Below are 21,986 nucleotides of genomic sequence, written 5' to 3'. Positions count from 1 at the left end.
ACCAGTTTTCAAGTCTAGTCACTGCACCTTGGCCTAGTGCTGTTTGGTTCCATGTGACCTTTATGAGATTCTTTTAGTCTTTTCTTTTTGACAGACTAAAGCTGTTACGATAGTTTAGCAGCATTCTTGAAAAGAATCTTGTTAAGAGAACTTTGATGCTTTTCTCTCCTTTTCTGAACTAAACATTAGAAAGAACCATGTTAAGTAATATGTTTTAACACCCATCACCACTGGTATTGCCTGGTCACTTGATTAAAATAGTGCTTGTGATTGCATGTTTTTTGCTTTCCCTGCCATTAAGTATTGTACAAGCTAGACAGTGTAGAAAAAGAGTCTGTGCTGGGAAGAGGCAGTGGTCCAAAGTGGACGTGACAGATAAAAGATGGGGATTTTGGTGCCAGTTCCAACAAGAAGGCAGCAGTGTCCTCTTCAGCATATAAAGCCTGCAAATCCTACACAGCTGCTAAGGTAGAAAAGGTCTTTTGACAAATCTGGGAGCCATTGTTTGTAACTCCAATGCTTTATCTGTAAATCTGAACCTGACTCATATTGTGGCAGATTTGAAGAGCTGGAGGTCTAATAGACTGAGCTTAGATTGCAAACTCCAGTTCATTTAACTTCTGTATTTTGTCCTGCCTATCTGAAGCAGTCACCAAAAGACCTTACAGGACAATCAAGGGCAGCTGCCTGCCAGGCAGATTAGTCCCACAAACTTAGGGACTTTGTATTTTTTTTGTTGTATTTGACTTTACGTGTCCAAACAACAGCAATTTTCACTATATTTTGGTAGAGCCTTCTCAAGGCTACCAGATCTTGGTTTCAGTTGCACCTTGCTCATCCCAGCATTTGCCTCAGTGCAGGGTAAATATTGCCTTTGCATATTTATGGTAAAGAAAATAAATACATTCCCAAATCATGCTTCAGTTGTAGAAGCAATCATTGTATAAAAAAATAATCCGCACTACACTGCAGTAAAACATAATAGTTTATGTATTCTATATGAGATTTGAGAGTTGATACAGTACAGGCATGCAATTAAATATTGCACATTAGATGTATTTTAAATTTTCTTTAGCAGCTGTTTTGTATTACCAAGCATACACATTGCAGTGGTTTTGTAATTGGATTTAAGTAGCTTGCAGAATAGTTAGATACACAGAGCAAAACCCAGCAAAACATTATAAAAAAGTCTGTGTAGTAATTCTGCCCAAGAGATACCAAAGCAAGAGCAGAGAAAAATGAAAAATATTTCCTGCCTGGGTGAAATCTGTGAAAATTCCCAGAAAGACTAGGAAAAAAGTCTGCCCTGGGATGGGAATATAGTTTACATCGAACCCAACAAGAGGAGATATATATATATGTGTGTGTAGCTGTCAGCCAAATCTGAATTCTGGTATACATCAAATGTTATTAGTTTGTACTTAGTGACACAGCATACTACATACACTTGAAAAATTCTTCCAGTTGAATTTCCAGCCTAAGTTTGTGTATATTATAAGCATTCCAATATTTATTTTCTGCAGTGGCTTCACAACATCTGAAAGACAATAAATTAAGTATCTTGTCTTTTGATTTTGACTCAGAAGCCAAATTTCTTTTCTAATATTGAAGTTCTTCTGTGATGGAGGAGGGAGGATAGTATTTTTACAACTGGATGCTTAAAAATTTTAAGTACACATTTTATCACTGATTTTAGAGAGGGGAAAAAAAAATCTTCTAAGATGTTTTTGCTGCTGAAGCAGGATTTTCAATACTATCAGGGACTGCTGTTCTATTTGTGAGCTAAGATTACTCCCAGTGAAATGGCTCAGCTCCCCGAGGTTCTCAAAATTCCTGTTATGCCTCTGCCAGATTCACAATAGTGTCACATTTGTTATTTCACTAAAAAGAAAAAAAAAAAAAAAGAAAAGCATGTGAGTGGCTAAAAAGCTTCAAAAGCATCTCTGTAGAACACCTGTGTGCTGAAGAGCATAGAGGGTCATTTATCACTTAACCAGGAGCTGTGTATCCCAAGGCTTGGAACAAAGACTAGGGGATGGACATTGTGAAGCTAAAACCTCTCTGTGTGAATCTGTCTGTCTCCATCTCTCTCACCTTGATAAAAACACTATACTTGCTGCAGTTCACTTTACTGGTTGGCAAAATGGTTATAATAAAACTTGCCTTCTTCACAGGCTTCTTTCAGTGTATATTTCAGAAGTGCCCCTGGAGCCCTGTGTGAAGAGCACAATATGGTGCAGTACAGTGTCTTGGGAAATCAGACGGATGTATGCCATGTTTCAAAATGATTTGTCTGTTAAATGGGATCATAATTTGTTAAATTGCTGGGTAATTAAGGAATTTTTTCTCTTCTTATTAGATAAACAGGCTTTTTATTGTGAAGAGTTTTCATCTTTCTAAACCAGTTCCAGGAAACCCTATGATGTCAGTCACTATTAGCATTTGGAATAGCATTAAGAGCTTTATACGAGCTCATATTAATCTGTCTAGGTTAACCTTTGTATCCAGGCTGCCTCAGTTGCTGTATTTCCAATCTACGGAATGTCAGTTCTTCTCGGTGGGCAGGAAGAGGTTTAGCACAGATTTACTAGTGCTTTGATCATAGTATGAAGTAATTTTGAACCTATTTGTGACTAAAAAAATTATCTGGAGCATTTTTATTCAGCCTTATCAACTGAGTTGCTTAACCAGTTGGAGAAAAAATTTAACTTCTGTCTTTAGGTCTAGAAGCTGCTACAAAGACGAGATGAATGTTAAGACAGATAGTAGTGTCAGGAATATGAAATTTCATCTGGGCACTGGATCTCAGGATTTCAGAAATACCATGCAGGCATAGAAACAGAGTAGGAAGAGTCACCAGTTCACTCCCCCATCTGCAAAGTCTGCCCAGAGCATCCCGAGGCACTTGCCCAACCTGCGCTCCTGTGAAGTCAGGTTCACTAGGTCCCTCAGGCAGTCTGGTCTGATGCTTAATTATTCTCATAATGAGAAAGTTTTCCTAATATTTCCTAACCTAAATATTCTTTGCTTCAAATTAGGTTCATTTCTGTTCATCCTACCCTCAGTGGACACAGAGTCGTTGATTGTCATTGTTTTTATAATGTTGTTTGAAATACTGGAACATGCACTGGAACATGTAACCATGTCCTTCCCCTGGTCTTCTGTTTTCTGGATAAAAGTCCAGTTCCTTTAAAGCTATTCTGAGAGTCACATTTTAATTTCTGCCTTGTGACCTCTCTCCAGTTTGCATATGTCCTTTAAAACACATAGTTCCCCTATGTAAAAATGCGACTCCAGCTGAGGGCCTCCTTCCTGAGGAAAGCAACCTGATGATGTCCCATACCATATATATATAATTCCTTCTACATGCACTGATGAACCTGCCGTTTTGGTAAGAGCATCCAATCCTTGGTGCATACTCAGTGTATGTTTGTTGGTCCTTCCAATAACCAGAATCTCTGCAGTACTGCTGTCCAGGCAAGTATTTCCTGGAGGTTTCTGTGTGTTTGATTTTTTCCCTCCTTTGCACTTTGCTTTCTTTAATTTCATATATTTGATTTAGGACTTTACCAGTTTACAAAGATTATTTTGAACAATTTTGTCTCCAAAATACTTGCTGTATCTCTCAAATTTGCATCAGTTGCATATTTTGTAAGGACATCCTCCACTCCCTTATCTGTATCATTGAAGAAAATATTGGAAGGCACAGAACTGGGCTCTAAAAGATGCTGTTTGAAATGCCTTCAGAGACTGTCAGTGAACTATTGGTATCTAGCCACCCTGTTGCATACAATGAAAATATTGACATGCCATCAGTTTTCTTGGTGGAGCAGGTTTAAGCATCATTTTGTGGCAATACCACAAAACTAGGGGTCAGAGAGTTATGATTTTTTGTATTCATTTTGTCCCCAACTTTTCATACATATGGTAGAAAGTTATTATAACATCTCTTTTCATTGATTTCCTTGTCTGCAAAAGGGAAACAAAGATGCTTGGCTCTTCAGGGGGAAGATGCTGTTGAAGTGCAGAGTATAAGTGGTTGTGCGTCTGGCCCTGTCACTCCTGTGATCTGAAACTAGTTCTGCTGAACCCGGTGAATCTGTAGAACCACACGCTTGCTATCAGACCCAGGCCTGTACCATGCTGCGATCTTCTCAGAACCCTTTGCTTTGATTTCCTCTTGTAGCATTCAGCAGCAGGACGTGTGTTTGTGCTTGGCTGGCACCAGCCCTGTGTGAAACGTGGCTGGAAACACATTCTAATTACAATTCCCTGTGTGCACCTAGCACAAACTTTTGCACCGTTAAAATGTACCGTAGTCACCAGTGGAAATGGAGTGTGGGACGAGTCTGTGTTCATGGTTGTTGCTGTGTGTTTGTAATTCGTATTAAAATAGTTGACTTCTTTCCTTTCTGCTTTTTAAGCTTCCTGGCAATCATCCAAACAAGTTTTTTAAAGCTTATTTGCAGCAAAAAGGTTATAATAATACAACAGCTTGAAGCCACAATGAGATTTGGAATCATAGAGGTAAACAAAACTTGTTCCAAATAAAAATGCACTGAAATTCCTGCTCAGTGCCACAAACAGCTCAGGGCAACTGACTGAGGTGGCTGAGCTGAGGGCTGACCCTGCAGCCTGGGAGAAGGGTCCTGCTGCTGTGCCAGGGACTTGTGTTTCAGCCCCGAAGGTCCTGGGCTCCGTCCCAGCCTCCCAGACCGCTCCTAAACAGCCTGCTGGACCCTGCCCAGCTCAGTGGCACTGGGGTGACCAGGATGCTGAGCCTTTGAGGAGAAAAGAAGAAATCTGGATGATCCTGGAGGGATGGGTAAAAAAACATGATGTTTTTGACTGGCTGCTTGCTTGCTATTTAAACATGCAGGGAGACATCTGATAAATATTTAAGTAGCACCAATTTATTTAGTGCTGTACATGTTTAACAAGATGAATACTAAAGAGGCTAAATAGATTAAGATTTCTGAAATGATTGTGCCACATGTGTCTTTTTACTTCAGGTCTCTGTGTACCAAAGATGCTTCCACCAGTGTAACTGTCTCTTAATATATTAACAGATCTTGTGCTTTGAAACCCCCATGAATATATCCTGCACTAAGGTGGCCACGCTGAAATAGGCAGTATTATGAGCCATTGCAACACATCCATGGTGTATCTGTACCAACGAAACATCTTCAGGTCAGACCAGCTAGGGATTCTGCACCTTTGCTCTGGCTGTCATCTTGAACATCTTCATCCTCATCTTGAAAGGCTTTGCTTTTGCATGAAGATGGTTTTAATGTTTAATATTGCCCTTGCACACATGCACACTAGTCTCATTAAACTCACAAGTAAATATATGTGTATATATATGAAATTTGTGATCCTCATGTACTTCTGTCTCAGTCTCATGTGGTCGGGAGTAAGTCTGAGCATGGAAGATTAGCTTGAGTACTTTATATGGCATATAAAACCTCACTGAATCTCACTTGATTAGTTCTCCTGTCCTGACCCTAATACAGAGGCAAAAATATTTAATGGCCTGTACTAAATTAAGTAACATCAGATTGTGACTCAAGTATGCATGACTAAATCTAGTTTAGTGATTCTTATGCTTGAAGTGTGTCACCAAGCTATCCCCAGAAGAGAATGTCTTAGGTAAACACACCATGGGATCAGCTTGCAAAGGAAGAATCACTTTTCAGTACTTGTTTATATTGGTCATAACTATGCAAGAGCCCTCTGGCAGTGCTGAGCTTTTGTTTCACATCGTAGAATACCCATTAGAAATGAATTTACAGCATCAGTATCACTGAGAGTTTTTCCTTTTGACATATTTTGACTGAGAGAAATCCTGCCTTCAGTGTGACACTGTGCATCTATCATGGCCACTGCCATCAGGGCAGAAGACTCCAACATTAGCCACCATTCCATGCTTTTATTTGCTCCCCCCACAACACCGGAGAAGCTCAGCTGAGATCAGTGGTTACAAACGCAGGCTCGCATCCTGAACAAAGGTTCAATTTCACATGGGCCAGGATGGGACAAGGACAGGGCAAGTCTTCTTAATGGAGTAGATGAGGCTGAACTTCTGTTTCTTAGCTATGAGCATCTCCTTGATACAGCTCCCACTGAAGAATGGGAGCAGAACTGCCTCTGCCCCACCATGGAGCAGCCCCTGCCCCACACAGCTGAAACCCTCACCACCACCAGCAATTCCCCTTCTTGTAGGCAAAGGAGGTAGCGGCTGTTTCGTGTAGGTTCTTTGCTGTTCCTGTCAGGTTTCTGTCTTCAGCAACTGCCTGTTTTGCTTAATACATATTAAGCCACTTAAAAGAGGGGGAGAGTTTCCACCCAGTCTGGTGAATCCTCTTTTGAGTAGAACTGGAGCTGTAAAAACCTTAAAAATGTTTCAGAAATTACACTATTGTGTATGAGAAATACAGCCTGTGCATCCATATATATAACAAGATTTCATATTAAGTGCATTTATCCTCATTCTGTCACCCTTGCAAAGTTATTTTCACCATTAAAGTTATGTGTGACAACTTGTTTATCCATTCTGAATGCACTGGACGGGAGCTAGTTTTCCATACCCAGGGCAGAACATACATCATCTCCAAACATGAATATCACATCTACTGGAGATGCTTGCTGGAAGATTTAATTCCTTTATAAATTCTGTTAGACAGCGTTTCAGACAGGGACAGAGCTCTGGGTTCTGTACTATGGTAAGACCTTCCATCGGCCTTACTAACACACAGTAAGAGAAGGGCTGTTGAAGCTCTTTCAACAAACAGCAAGGAAGGGAGACTCTGCCAGTGAGGCAATAAAAAGTCTAATGGGAGGCTACAAAACCCACAGCATGATTTTATTTGGGAGAGGTTTGCCAGGACGGCAGGAGTTCTGGTGCCTTGGAGGCTGGAGGCTGAAATAAAGACCAGAACACTGCTGTCAAGTGGATGAAGACCCAGGGCCTCAGCTATGTCTCCCCAGTTAATCTGTGGAGATCAAAGACAAGGCAAATGGGGTTTTCTTGTCCTCTGTAATTGGAAAAATATGCAGAGGAGTTATTTTCTCTAGATTTTGCACAACTTGATTACTTTTACTTCCCAAAACATTACAAAAAGGACTGAAGAAAGACTCCCCAGCATGTGGCCCCACTTTGAGAAGGAACAGTTCTTCATGCTCCTGATGGGCAGTGTCACCTGGGTCTTCCTCCACTGCCAAGACCACTGCAATTGCCAGAGCAGAAAGGCAGTAGATAATATATCAGGATATGGAAAAACTGGTTGCCTATTGCCTCTTGTAATTACAATCATTTTGCCCCAAATACAAACACTGTGATCTATTGCAAAGAGCCACTTAGGGATGTGGAAGCAGAGGAAGAGCTCGGGTAAATTTGTGCTGCTTTTGACTGAAGGTTTCAGTAGCATACAAATACTTGCAGTGCTTGGTCTCCTGCTGTGAATATCTTTTTTTTTTCCCTAGTCCTGGGGTGAATTGCAGTATGACATACAGCCTTTAGAAAAACATTAATTAGTATTTCCAATCCACAGCATCTAGCTTGAGCCAGCTGTTCTTTTAGATTCATCTACAGCACATGTCCGTCTCTGAGATTTTATAAACAAATTAGACTGTGCATGTACTTGTTTTCTGTAGCACACAAAGAGGACACACATTTTATGTGAATTTACCCTCTAGCAACTGAAAAGTTCAGTATTTGAACAACTCATGCATTGGAAGCCTCCATCCATATAGTCACAAAAAACTCCTCTTGATGAGTGGGGGTGGGTGGGGAGAAAGAATCGTAAAAATACAATTCCCAAATTGTCAGTCTGCCTTTGTAATGGCTGCTGGAGCTGTATTTGTTCAGTGGCTTAGAGGCTTATTTTGAGTGTCATTGTCAGGCTCTTCCTGGTGTGTCCTTCTGTTTTAGAAGCAATGGGTGAGAGTTCCTAAGTGCATGTGCATTATTTACACTTCAGCTCTATGCATTTCTATCATCCTCCTACAGAAAATACCCACATACAACAGCACACTTGCATATTCATTATGTGTAACTTCCCAAGACTTCAGGCCATGCTTTCCTAAATAAAATTATTTTTTTTTTATTTACTAATTTACTCCTCCTTTGCCCTACAAATATATATAATTCATTTGGAATTCTTTATGCAAAGTGCAATACTAATGCGATTTGCATCTTGCTGATAAGGATTTAGGTACTGTAATTCATATTCACACAAAACTTAGTCTCTAGGTTTCAAAATAGATGGAATTCACACTGCAAAGCTGCTTAACAGGCACAGAAATAACAATGTTTAAAAGGAAAAAAAAAAAAGGAGTAAGTGCCACTCATGCATTTCCCCAAGAATTCTTCCTGAGCGGGAAGAATTTCTTCTTCCCCAAGAAAATGACAATGCTGAAACCTCTCCCATTACCTCTTTGGAAGAATATGAAAAAATAAAATGTCCATCCTCAAGCTGGCAGCTGGATCATGATGCAATAGGGTCTGATTTTCAGTGTTCACAGTGTTCATGGTCCAGTCTGTAGCCAGCTTAGAGAGGGAAGATGACATCCTTCCTGCTGTGGTTTGGAATGACACGAACCCTGAATGCATTAAAAAAAAAAATAATTTCTAGTTGCACAGAAATAGAGATATTTTTGTTCAATTCGGATCATTCTCTCAGTATTTTCTGGATGCATCTAGTTATACTATGCCATGAGAAAAATAGAAGATTTGAACTATTTGGCACCTTATCCTCTATGGCCGTTTCTTTCTCTCTACTTGCAATTTGGTTGACTGGAGAAATTCTGTTTTATTTGCACTCATGTGATACTTCCACTCAATGTGATAGCCCATATCATACCATGTCCTCATCACTCAACATCCCTCTCTTGCTCATAAAAGGTGATTATTGCCTTCCTTATGACATTCATTGTTCAGGGAGAGCTCCTCCATGCTCTCAAAATCAAAGACACTCTTCCTTTTTGTACAATTGTGTTCTACACAACATTTTTTCATGCACTGGGACCAGACCCTCCAAGCCTAGTCATGCTAATAGCCAAAGCAGAAGTAAGAACACCTCTAAGCAAAGATAATTCAACGAGGTAGTATCAACACCACTGTTAGACTGCTGCAGTGGGCTACTACCCTTTATTCACCAGCACTTGTCGTAAAGAAGATTCACATGAAGGAATGTCTGACATCAAAAAATCGTCAGCCTAGTGCTCCATCTTTACTGTTGTCAAGCATCTAAGAGGCAACCAGAGCTCGTGCAGCCTTTGGCAGAGCAGGACTACAGTCCCTTCTACTTGAAGGAATCCAAGACTCGTTCAGGCAGTTGTGGCTGTGCAGAGTTACACTGAAATCACCTGTAGGGCAACTGTAGCTTGAAAACAGAGAAATTACCTGGCAGAAAATTATACATCCCAGATGCAAAGAGTCTGAATTTTCAGGACACAATATGTACAAAAACATTGGGAATTGACTGGGCTTCTTGACAAAATGACATACTTGTTTTCTGAATAATTTGCCTTTTTTTTTTTATAGAAACCTCAGAAGAAATAATGATCCTGCTAAAAATAACTCTCAGATATTAATCAAAGGAATTTCTGGTGACAATAGTGTTTCATATTTCTGAGTTGTCCACATCTGGACAGAGCAGCACATAAACCTGGACAACTTCTCCCTGAAATCTTTCACAGATATCAGATTCTAGCTCAGTCTCTCAATTGTTGAAAATCTGTGGGGACTAGGTGAACTATCTCTTGCTTTTATGTGTGCAAGTGTCTTCCTTGATCATTAGAGCTATCGGGAATATTACAGGGTCTGGGAAACAGAGAGAAATCCAGCAGGATGTGTCCAAAGAACCTCCCCTGACAGCTCCGTTCAAACACTGCAACAGCTTGTGCAGCTCTGCCTGAGTCTCCCTGCAGAGTTCAGGTTTCCAACATATGGTGGCTATAAAAGGGCACAAACAACTTGCACTAATTGTGCAAGAGAGAAATAAGCAGTAAAAAAATGGGAAGATCAAAGAGGGAGAGATTATTAGTATCAACACCAGATGTTCTGGAAAAAGCAGTCCTAGGTGACTGGAAATGAGAAATTCTTGACGACCCTGTTTGTGCAGTAATTCACAGCTTCATTGATCTCCATCTCATTACTATTGCCAGTGAAACAGGGTCTTCTTTGGAAAGGCAGCTGCTGCTTGGTATGCTCGGGCATTGTCCTTTTCTCTGGTGATCATTATGCTCTGTAATGGTTGGTTCTCCTGTACACCCACAGTGAGAACCACTGGGTTAAATAAGATACTATCAGGTTAAATAAGATTATTCAGATGTTAGAAGGGCCTTGGAACAGGAAACAAACATACTGAGATGAGGGGATGGATGTTAAAAGGAGGCTTATGGTTTAGGAAGGAATTATGTGCTGAGAGATGGTGTGTGTGAAGCCCCACAGCAAGCCTTGGCAGTCTGATTTAAACTCATTTCTTTCCGTCAATTACCAGGATTTACCCCATTTAAACCATACCCCACAAGGGAAGAGGACTGCTATGGTAAAGTGGCTGTGTGTTAAAAAATGTTTCTGAAACATTCTGAAACAAATCTGTTTAAGGAGGAAACCCTCTATGAATCTTATTAAGGGCAAGGTTAAGCCACAAATCTCACTTGGGTATTGCTTAAGTAGGCGTAGGTATGAGCACAAGAGAAGGAAAAAGAAGTCGGAGGAAGCCAGTGGGGACTGCCATGGGTACAGCTTCAAAAGCACATGGAACAGGACCCTAAAAGAAAGTCTGTGAGGACAGGGGTCTGGGCCAGGTTGCTGGCTGTAAGGCTGATGAGATGTTAGAAAGGAAACGCCGTCCTGTTTGACCTTTCTCAGGCTCTGCTAAACAACGCCAGAGTCTTTGTCAACAAGCAGCATCGCATTAAAGATGCATCCGCGCTCAGCTTGAATGCTTGAAAGAGCTTTCTGAGCTTTATGATCTTTCACTGGCTTGGTTCAGTTGTCCAGCAATCCAGAGCAAAACCTGTGAAGATGTTAAGTAATTCCCAATATGAAATTTGCACAATGACCTTTGTTGCTCTAGGGCTTGTCGTTGCATTGTCATGAACAGGACAATGCAGATGAGCGTTACTCTGGTTTCAGACTCTCTTAAGAAAGGCTAGTAGAGCCCTCTGGAATTAATGGAACATTTAGTGTGTTTGCATTGAGGAATATTTGAGAAACAGCATTTGCTTCAAAGATTGTTACTAAATCTTTGATCAGTTCTATACGCTAGAACCATACAGGAGTAATATGTTTAGATTTTGAAACAGAAATGTTTGATTTAGATCTTGTGATTTTTCTTGAAAACAAATAAATTAGAACTACAACTTACTCAAAGAGTTCATTGAAGATAATTGGCCTATCGAAACTCTGACCTAAAGCTGAGCTAGATAGTTTCAACTTATTTGTCAATACAGTAATGAACAGGTGAAAACTCCCTGGTTTAGCACAAGAGACATTGCTGTGTTGTTTTATTTTCATACTCCCATTTGATTTCTGCAGGTGAATACTGCTAGAAGTAAATGGCACTCACTCAAGTCCAGTTTCCAGATCATCAGTTACTATCCTCAACTGTCTACACAGTGATGGTCATTCCCAGCATATGTTTACAGTTCCCCTAACACAATGCGACCTGAACTGCAGCACAGTGGTTGGCCTCAACTCAGTACAATTATAATTATCAAATAACAAATACTCCTACTAGTGAGGGGAATGCATTCAGAGCACATCCTCCACGCATGTGACCAGTGCTGAATTTCATGATGTTTTTATGAACAATTTCTAGGCCAGGACTGAGCAACAGACATATAGATTGATGTGTTTTGGAAGGTGTTGCTCAAATGGAATAAAAATAGAGAAAAGATGCTTTTTCAGTACTTACCCAACCTGAATTCTACTGTTAGCTTTCTCCTACAGCCAACAACACATCTGCCAGATGAACTGAGGAGCTCCAGTAGAGTACTGCTGCCACAATCAGAACATAACTGGCAGATACGATTAATGTATACTTTACCTCACCAAAGAAGTACAATAGCTTTTAGACTGCCATACTAAATTTGGTCCAATGGTACATCAGATCTGGAGCAGACCTGCCTTCTCACCTCTAAATGCACCATTCAAGGACACTGGGAAATCATGAGGTCAGGAAAGAGGAAGACATATTCTTTAATGAAAAAGACTTAGATGCCAGAATTCTCAGCTACACATTAAAGAAAGAGAAAGTGCTCCCTGCATTATCAGATTATTATTAGCTCGAGAGAGCTGTCTGTGGCTGTAAACTCAACAACTTGTGATAACTTTTCAGTCAAAGTAAACTGCTCTGCAAGACAAATATCAGCTACCTCTGTTCATAAAAGGGTCTGTTGTAATTGCTGCCTTGAAGCTGCACGTGCAGCCAAGGCAACACTCACTAGTGTGCTCATGACAGAGATGGGAATTAGGAGTTGTTCAGTTCTTACTATGATTGCTCTTAATAAGCCTGTATAATTATATGGTAATATGATGCAAAACTACTTCTGTGGGTTCGCTGCAGTAGAGGAGCATTTCACCCTGGGAGAAAACGTTTATTTAAGGTGGCAAGCCTCATTTTTGCACTGCAGTCCTGCCAGTCTCACAATACTCGCACTTGCTGTATTTCCTAAGGCTGGAACTCCTGGGCTCTTCTGATTGTATGACAATCTGCAATTTATGTATTTATTTTAGAGAAAAAGCCTCCAGCTCTTACAGTTACAGACAAAAGCTTCAAAAAAAAGAAAAAAAAAAAGAAAAAATGAAAAAAAAAAAAAAGATGTCCTGAAGGTCCAAGAAAAGAAAGTTGTATCCAAACCTTTTTGCTTTTTTAATCTCACGGCGTGTATCAATCATGGTGCTTCAGAGAGGGGTGAACCTGCTCAGAATTTTGTCCACGGAGAATGGATAATCCTGAAGCCTAGGTTTAAAATAACTGCACGTTCCCTTGATCAAACTCTACACAATGACAGTAAAATGAAGAGTTTACTTTGCTTCAGGGCAGTGCTGTTCTTTAGGATGGACCAGCACCGTAGGTGCTTCTGGCCCTCTTCCTTACTATGACACAGATTTTGGGTTAGTAAGCTAGATTCCTTGTACTTCGTTTCATGAATTTCTTAAGTGGAAATAGTCTTTTATGTCCCACTGTGGGAGAAAGTGCTGCTGCGAAGCTTAATTGAGATTTATTGTTTTTGAGATTATTGGTTGAAATGTGAAAGCACGCTATTATATTTGCACAGGGATTTATTGCACATTTCAAAATGCAGAAAGGATTGTGGCTTAAGTGAAAGCTATTATAGAATTTGGGGTATACGTTTTAATATGTATATCACTTTCAAGCAGACACAAGCTTTTTAGTGCCAGTTGTTTGCTAGGGAAATTGCCTAGAGGGAACTATAGTATATTTCCTAATTAATTACTTCAGATTAAAGGTATCTTTAAATGTTCCTGCATTGAAGGGCAAGCTATATTGGTGCTTTCAACTTACAGCCTAGGAATAACTAATTGAATTTGTTTTAATTAGGAAGAATCAGCTAGAACTTAAGAGCTGCCTCACATAATTTTGAAGATTTTTGTAAATTGCTGTGCCCTGGAAATTGCTATCATTTGCCTTAAAAAGACAGTGTGGGGTGGGTTTTGTGGGTTTTTCTGAGGTTTTAGGTTTGTTTGGGGTTTTTGTTTGGGTTTTTTTGTTTTGTTTTTTCAACAAGTATTTGATTTTTGGTTGTTTTCATTAGATGTTATAGACAAGAATGGAGTCTTTACACTAAATTAGCACTGTATAAAATACATTCATCACATAAGAAACCTGTCAGGGTGAAGTATGTCTCCCTGATTCTTTGTGGTCTGCTGGTATTCCACTGAGAGTAGAGGCTCAGTGACTTGACTTATTGCCTGAAGTATTTTATTTCAATTCTAATCCAAAAATATAACATCCAAATCTTTGACACCTCACTGGAAGTGTAAATGTGAAGATTACTGAAGTGCAAAGGAAATTAGGCAAAGCTTGCACCTTTCATCTCTCCTTCACAGCACTACATCTAGGATTTCATGTCAAGATTGTGGCACTGTAAGTGGAGCCGATATTGCATCTTAATTGCCTGCTTCAGGTCTTCAAAAAAAGTAACTTTAAATTATCTGTAATCAAGGCTTTGAGATCCCAAGCAAAACCATTAAGCCATATTTATGGTTATTACACCTTAATAAAGAGAAGTGACAATCTCATCAGAATACGCAAGAGATCAGTTTTCTAAAAGTATTCCAGTACCTAAGTAAAATTCATTGGCATCCAAATCCTTTTAAAGTCTAGCCCAGACTTGGTGCAGTTGTCCACGTTACTGCACAGGAAATGTCCAAAGTTTATGCTGACAGAGACAACTTAAAGATTTGCTTTATCAACTATAAGATACATTAATAGGAGCATAACATGGAAAGGAAATCATTATTCCGTTGTTTTTGTTCCCAGTGAAGCCTCGACATGAGGACTGTTCTCCACTCTTGGGGACAACACTTCAAAGATGCAGACAAATTATGGAGAGTCTAGAGGAAAGAACATTAAGCTACTTTAGTCTAGAAAAAAAGATGATCAAGAAGAGGTATGATAACAGTCTTCCACTGTGAAGAAAGTAAGTCATTGCTCGCTCTGTCTGCTAGGGTATGGAGAAAGGAAATGAACATATCGCAGGCTTCCTCTGCTTCTGCTCCTAACAGGTAGCCACCAGATTAAAGATGGTTTAAATTGCTGCTCCAATATCCTGCCTGCAAGTAAGGATTTGCTCCTTGTTGCACAAAATGACAAATGTCTCTCCGAAAAAAACATTTCACAGTCATCACTGCAAGGAAAAAGCAGCAGAGACTGGTGAGTTTCAGCTGGTCGCTATAGAAGGGCTTCTGCCCAGGCGATGGGGTCTCCCTCAGCACCCAAGCCCCAAAGGCACTGAGAGCCACAGACTCAGTCACCAAGTGGCTCTGGCTGTCCAATTAAGATACTTTCTGGAAAGGCTTAAGCAAGAGAAAAGTAGTGCTGATATTGCCCTAGATGTTGCTCTAATCCTGATTAAGGATTCAGTGGAGCCAAACGTGTCCTGGAGACATGCGCACAGATGGTGTTTCCAGGGTGGCTTTGTCACCCTCAGCCATGGCATGATGTTGCATGAGCTGTTGAGGAAGGCTGGAATCTTCTTCATGAGGAAAGCCCCTTTGCCTGCCAGCTTGCCAGGATGGCGAGGCTTTAAGTAAGATTTGGGCAGAAAGGACCAACAGGAGCCCACTGGTAGCAGCAACAGTTTGACATTGACTAAAGTCCAAGGACCAGAAAAATTAGGATCCCTGTTGTAAATCCAGGGGAAGGACGGGAAGGAATGTGGGGGAATCCCTCCACTGAATGCTGAATTTTCAGATGCCCAAATACTGCCTGAGCTGCACGCTGCTCCCTCTCCCCAAGCTGGCAAAAGACAGGGATGTGGGCAGAGCCACAGCCCTCACCCTGTGTCTGAGGGTGAATAGTGGGACACTGCCTTGCCTGGCTGACTTTGACAGGACTTTGCTTTCTTGTTTCTCATGACTGAATGTTAGGACATGACAATACACTTCAGAGGTTTATCTCATTTCTTCCCTATTCCTCCTTAAGGTCATTTGATAAACATAGATTCTGATGATGGGTTAGTTAGCACTTGTCAGCACTTTCCTCCTTTTATCCCCATAGGTACTTGAAGGCACGTTAGTAAGGCTTTGCACAACATAAGAGCTTCTTACCAGATTCGTCTCAACCTTCTTTGTGGGAACACCACACGAAGACAAAGCACAGCAGTACAAACCCACCATTCTCCCTATGAGATATACCACCAGAAGTTTCATGGGGACTCATCAGGATCCTGCCACAACAGTGCTGAGGTATGTGGGTTGTTTTCACTCAGCTTAGGTCTTGTGCTGGGCACCAAAATAAAAATCTCAAAAGTGGCTAACAGAGCCTTTAGCAGTTTTCTTTGATTTAAAGGAGCAATCTTTAGAACAGGGAAAAAGGAAACGATACATCAAACCAACTGCAGTCTTCCAGAATTTTTCTGGGAAAGCAATCAGATTTGGGTTTTGTTCTTTTTAGTGCTTGAAAAGTAGCACGATGATGAATGAAAGCCAACATAAATTTATCAGGTAATTTCAAACCAGTGCATTTCCCTTCAACAGTGTAATACACCACAAGGTGAGAAGCAGCAGATGTCACATATGTTGATTTTCATGAGGCTTTTGAGACTCTTGCACGCGATATTCTCAGACTACGGAAACATAGCGCAGATTAAAATTGCTTGTAACAGTTGACCAAGCCTGTTGGGAAATCCTGCTTGGGGAGTATTTATCACTAGTTCTTCAACACAGAGCAGTAAGATTCTGCAGAGGTCTCCTCACGCTATATTGCCATTCAGTGGTTTTAATCAGTAGTGTTATGCTGGTGCCAGAGAAAGGTAAAGGGCGGGCTGTGAATACACTACATGATGGGAGTTCAAAACAAACTTGCCTAACCACAGAAAGAGATGCTAAAAAAAATTAAACCAAAGCAGCTCTAATAAAGGAGTTTACATTCTGGCAGCACTACACTAGAGCACAAGTGCAGGTTTGGGAACAATTAGGCAGTTCCATAGAAAGTACACAGGGGTCAGAAGTGGCTTCCTGTTTTTATGAGGTAAATCCCATACCAGGATATGGCAACTAAAAATTGGCTGATGTAATCCCCAGGCTCAGCTCAGCTGGGTAGGAAGGCATCAGCTGCAGTTCTGTGCCCAGGACAAGCACAGGACAAACTGTCTACACAAAGAGAAGCTGAACTTACTGGGTTTGTTTAGCAAAGGGGCCTGAAGGGAAACACGAAGCAGTCTCAGCTGCCAAGGATGTAAGAGAAAAAAAAAGAGAGAGAGAGACGGGGATGTGAAATTTATTCTCCACACATAGGATGGACAAAACGTAGGGAGGGGATTAAATTTCAGTAAGGAAGATTTAAATCAGACAGTAGGAAGGTTTCTACAGGGAATAACAGCATTTGCAGTATACATATTTACTGTTCAAGAACATGGTGGAATCTCTGCCAGTTTATGACTGAGGAAGATGTTAAGCTAATATTGATCAAGTGGTACATGATTTGGATGCTGCATTAGACAGGACCTGAGCTAGAGTGAGTAGCTCTATCCAGCTTCTGATACTGTGAAATAGGCGTGATTAACAAGGTTAAAAAAAGTAAAGTAAACCAAGCAAATGCAGCAGTGAATACTGGAAGAAAACAGGCAGAAACCATCTGAAAGGACAAACCAGCTCAAAGCACAAACCTCAGCCCTTGCATCAACCTGCTCTCGTGGCAGGGAACCCAGCCACTAGTGCTGGACTGTGATGAGCATCATCCCAGAGGAACAGGGAGGAAAAGGCAGCAGTAACAGCAGAAAGATCCAAATTGGCATTGGCCTCCCCCAGTGCAGGCAGCTGCTCCAGCCTAGCGCACTAGACTCTCTTCCCCGATTCTTTAAAAGCTGTGACTTTGCCATACTTGTAGGATAACTCTTAAAAATGCCTGCTTTGACTTCTGCAAGGAACTGACTGGAGCTCAGATGTTTGTACCCCCATTTCCCACAGCGAATGCCAGGCTGCTACATTCTCACACACAAACCCATCCTATTTTACATGGGGCAAGTGGAACAGAGCCTGGCTGCTGTCTTCTTGTGCTGGTCAAACCATACCATCATCATCACCACCACCACAGCACTACCCATCATCCCTCCTCTGGGTGCTCAGTTGTTGGCTTTGAGAGGCAAGAGAAGTGTCTCAAATGATGCTCTCCGGATGCAAGTGTATGTTCACTTATTACATGAGGTCAAGGAGGAAACTTCTGTAACTGTGATACAAACGTGTGTTATTTACAGTTACAAAAGGGGGCTCTGAACAAAGTTCTCCATTTTCTGCTCCATTCTCTACATGCAATCTACATCCAGGAGCGCCTGTCAGAGTTCAACAGAGGGGAACTGTATCTGCCCAAATTCCTGAGCAGTGTAACAAAGAGGAAATATCTGCCCTTATAAAGTGCCCAAAGCCAGACCCCTCCTACTCGCCAGCCCAGTGAATTAAGGATTATACCGGCCCATGAACAAGGGGGTTTGTTCTCATCTAGATACTCTACTCAGATCTTGCTCTATGAGGGCTTCTCCTCTGGTATCAGATAAAACACTGCTCATAGGAAGACCTTCCCCAAGTCCTGAGCACGTAGCTTTGCAGAGGTTTCTATATGCCTTGAAGACCCAGTGTTCAGCCAGGGGAACAAAAGCACCCAGTAAATAGTGTCACAGCCAAATTTATTTCAGGCACCGTACGGCTAGGCTGACAGTGACAAAATGGCATTGCTTAGGAGTGTGGAATGACAATGAGTGAAGACTTTACCCTACACTTTGTCCCCACCCTGTGAACATGTACAAACGCGTCTCTGGAAATGTGCACCCAAATGCGCGTGATTCCTACTGTTATACTTCACGTATTTGCAGAGGCTATTTTCGAACATTTCATTTTTTTTTTTTTTGTATTTGAAGGTTACCAGGTGTCCTCGTATTATCCAGTAGTGAAATCATAACTTTGATACCCAACTCACTACTCACCACAGGCTGCTGACAGCTACTTCCAATATTATGGCAAACGCAAAGCCCGCAATTGTCTTTAGAGGAAGAAAAAGTAATTACCATAAAAGACAGACAACCAATATTTTTTAATGGTCCAAGAGCCTTTTCCTTCTCCAGTTAAATTCCAGTGAGAATATTTTCCTCTACATACAAGATTTATTCAGTCTTTTGTTTTCAAAACAGATGCCGCAGATTATGGCTTGGATGAAATAAACCAATGAAAATCTGACATGCCCAAAATGACAACAGGAATAGATTTAAGACCTAGCTCATTTCCTTGGTATTTCAATTGCAAGGAGAATTTACAGGGAAACTGTAAGACCTGCAAACTGAGTGTACTCTGTATTGTCTCTTACGCACAGGGCTCGTTACAGCAGCTTAGTTGCCACCACACCCGAGCTGAAGCAGAGGTTACTTTTCTCCTTACAGCAGTTATGTGAAACTGCAGGGCTTGTATTTTTATTTCTTAGGGTTTGCAGTTTGGTTAGCGTATCAAGAGCTCCACACACCTCAGACACCTTGGGACAAAAACCCACAGATGCAGCAGAATTTGCCCTCCCTCTCTCCAATGCTGCAGTCATTTTAAGTAACTAAAGGCAACTCAAATTTTTAGATCAGCCTAACAGGTTGTATGAGGCTGCTACCATAGTAAGGACACTGTCTAATATCAGCAGCCAGTGCCAAGCCTCAATGCAAGAATAATTTTCATTACAGCTGTGCCTTGCAGGAGTCCAAAGGACACGGAGTGCTAACTGACCTGAAAACAAGGTCCCATAGCTTCGAGGTTTGATACATACACACACGATACTTCAGGAACTGTCTCCAGAAGAGACGAGGAGTTCAGCACTGCTCTGCTGCCTTGGCTGTAGAAAGAAGTTGGCTGATGGCTATAATGCCGTCTGTAACCAGAATGTCAAGTACAAATCAAATCTGCAGGAAAATTTTGCAGATTTAATTATAACTAAATTAATTATTAATTAATTTATCAACATATAGAATTATTAAATTAATTATTAATATATTAATTAATTTTAATTTAATTAAGCACTTCCTAGCATCAGCTCAAATACCTTCCTGTTTTCATTTGGTGTACTGAGCCTGAGAGTGTGCTGTCCAGTGCTGGATTTGTAGTTTCATTGCCACGTTTCAGTAAACCAGAGGTAACACTTTCTAAGACTCCACAACTCCACTGCTCTGAATCATCTATTTTAAACTGTCAGGAAACAAGTGATTCCTGAGCTACCTTGATACTTAATTTATTTTCAACAGGAACTCAACATCTGTCAGGACTGGGCATCACAGGAATAGAGTCTTTCTGATATTCAAAGTAGTCAACATACAAAGAAACTTATTACTGCTTTTGTAACTAAGCACTGGATGGGAAGAAGCAACAACACAAAACCTGAGCCTTCCTCGAACACCAAAAATTCCTCTATTAAAAATACACTTACCTTGCAACATCACTCTCATTATCACCAATCTAAGATTAAGAAGTAATTTCTGATATAAAACCATGAAAGTAGTAAAAACAATAGTGTGTAACACATGCAATGTGTTTGCCTATTCAGTACAGGATTTATTTAGCAAAGTTTACAACAGAACTGCACCAAATTCACCCTAAAAAAAAATCAGAACCCAAGGCAGTACTGCTGCAGCCCACAGACTTGTGCTCACAGAGTTGACTCCTCTCTCTCTCCCAGATGCTCAACACTTTCTATAGTTCAGCTGTAAGACAGAGCTACCTCCAGTTAGAAGTGAAACCTTGGCTCTGTTTGACAACATTTACCTCAAAGTAGTAAACAAATGGAAGAAACACAGTCTACACAGCCTAGAATGGTAGCTGTGAGGTACAGGCGGGCAGTATATTTACAATAAGATCAGATTCTAAAATCCTTCCTTATTTCATCACAAACGTGGTAATAAGTGTTTTGGGCAAAACAGAAATATTTAAAAAACCTATTGTAATTTTGTATTTTTCTGTATTAGAGCTGCAAGCTTGCTGAAGTGTTCTTTTGTATTATATATTAATGATCCATCTTACAACTCCTCTGTTGGCAGTGTTTTTTTCTGAATCAGAGTATAACAGATACTGAAGTCCTAAAAAAAGTCTAGCAAGGCTCAGGCTTAGCTGGCATGGCTGATGAAAGATACCATTCTCCTAGAGAAAGAGACATACAGAAATGATGCCTTAGGTGTTTCTGACAACTTCATAGTCTAAGCATCTCACACCACTATATGCAGAACTTCATTGAGATGACGATGGTCCTGTTGTAGCGCTTTCACAGGGTTTGTTACAGCCCCCTTTGCCCTCTGCTTTGTACTTACACAGAACTATCCACTTCCTTGGAGTCAGCAAAATTAACATGGGCCAAATTTCTAAGAAAGAGCAATTACTCTGCAGATGATTTAAGAAAAAACTTTGTTGGGTAATTCTGAAGAGCATTTCTGAAGCCATGACTACCCAAGACTAACACAGCTGGTACAACTCCTAGTTTACTCACAATGGAGTAGGCCAGTTTGTAAGACAGAAATGTTGCAATGTTTCAGGAGTTTAACAGAGTTTGATTACATTTGTGCTGTAATAAAGTTGCATTCATCCTTGCTTAACACCAAAAGAAATTCAGAATTGTAGCCCAACAGCTGAGCTGTCGTGGCAGCCACAACCGAGCAAGTACTGACTCAAGTGACCTTCAGAACTATGCTCATTTACAAAAACTGACTTCTAAATTAATATTTAGAATATAAAAATTTTACACTATAGAAACAAGACAAAGGTGAAAAGTTTTAACGAACTCACTCTAAATTAAGAGGCAAGTAAATTAACAGCATACTTGTGATTGCAAAACTACTTTGCTTGAGGGCAAATTCTGCTCTGCTGATGAACATCTGAAAGCTTCAAAAGATTAATTAAATAATCCTATGGAAAACACGGTTGTTCCTTAATGCTCCTATAATGAATAATACTAATTATGAATATACACTGTACTCAGTGTGTGCTTTTGGAATTAATTTGGCAACTGTGACTTTAGTTGAAATATCACTGCTCACAACAGAACTGTCTAGATTTTATTTTTGGTGGGATTTATGAATTGAAGAACTCAATTTATACACTGGTGCCCTTATTTATTTCACTGTTAAGACAAGAACTTTTCAAGAAAAGCTAAAGAAATAAAGAATTGCAATTATAGACTAGAAATTCGGTGTTGCTGGGCTTTTTTGTTTTATTTTGTGGTTTGTTCTTTCTCAGTCACTCCTAGAGTTCTGAAAGAACCACCCAGGGTCCTTTCTTT

This window comes from Antrostomus carolinensis, unplaced genomic scaffold, assembly GCF_000700745.2.
Source record: "Antrostomus carolinensis isolate BGI_N321 unplaced genomic scaffold, ASM70074v2 scaffold8963, whole genome shotgun sequence".
NCBI lineage: Eukaryota > Metazoa > Chordata > Aves > Caprimulgiformes > Caprimulgidae > Antrostomus > Antrostomus carolinensis.
This window is presented reverse-complemented; position numbering follows the sequence as displayed.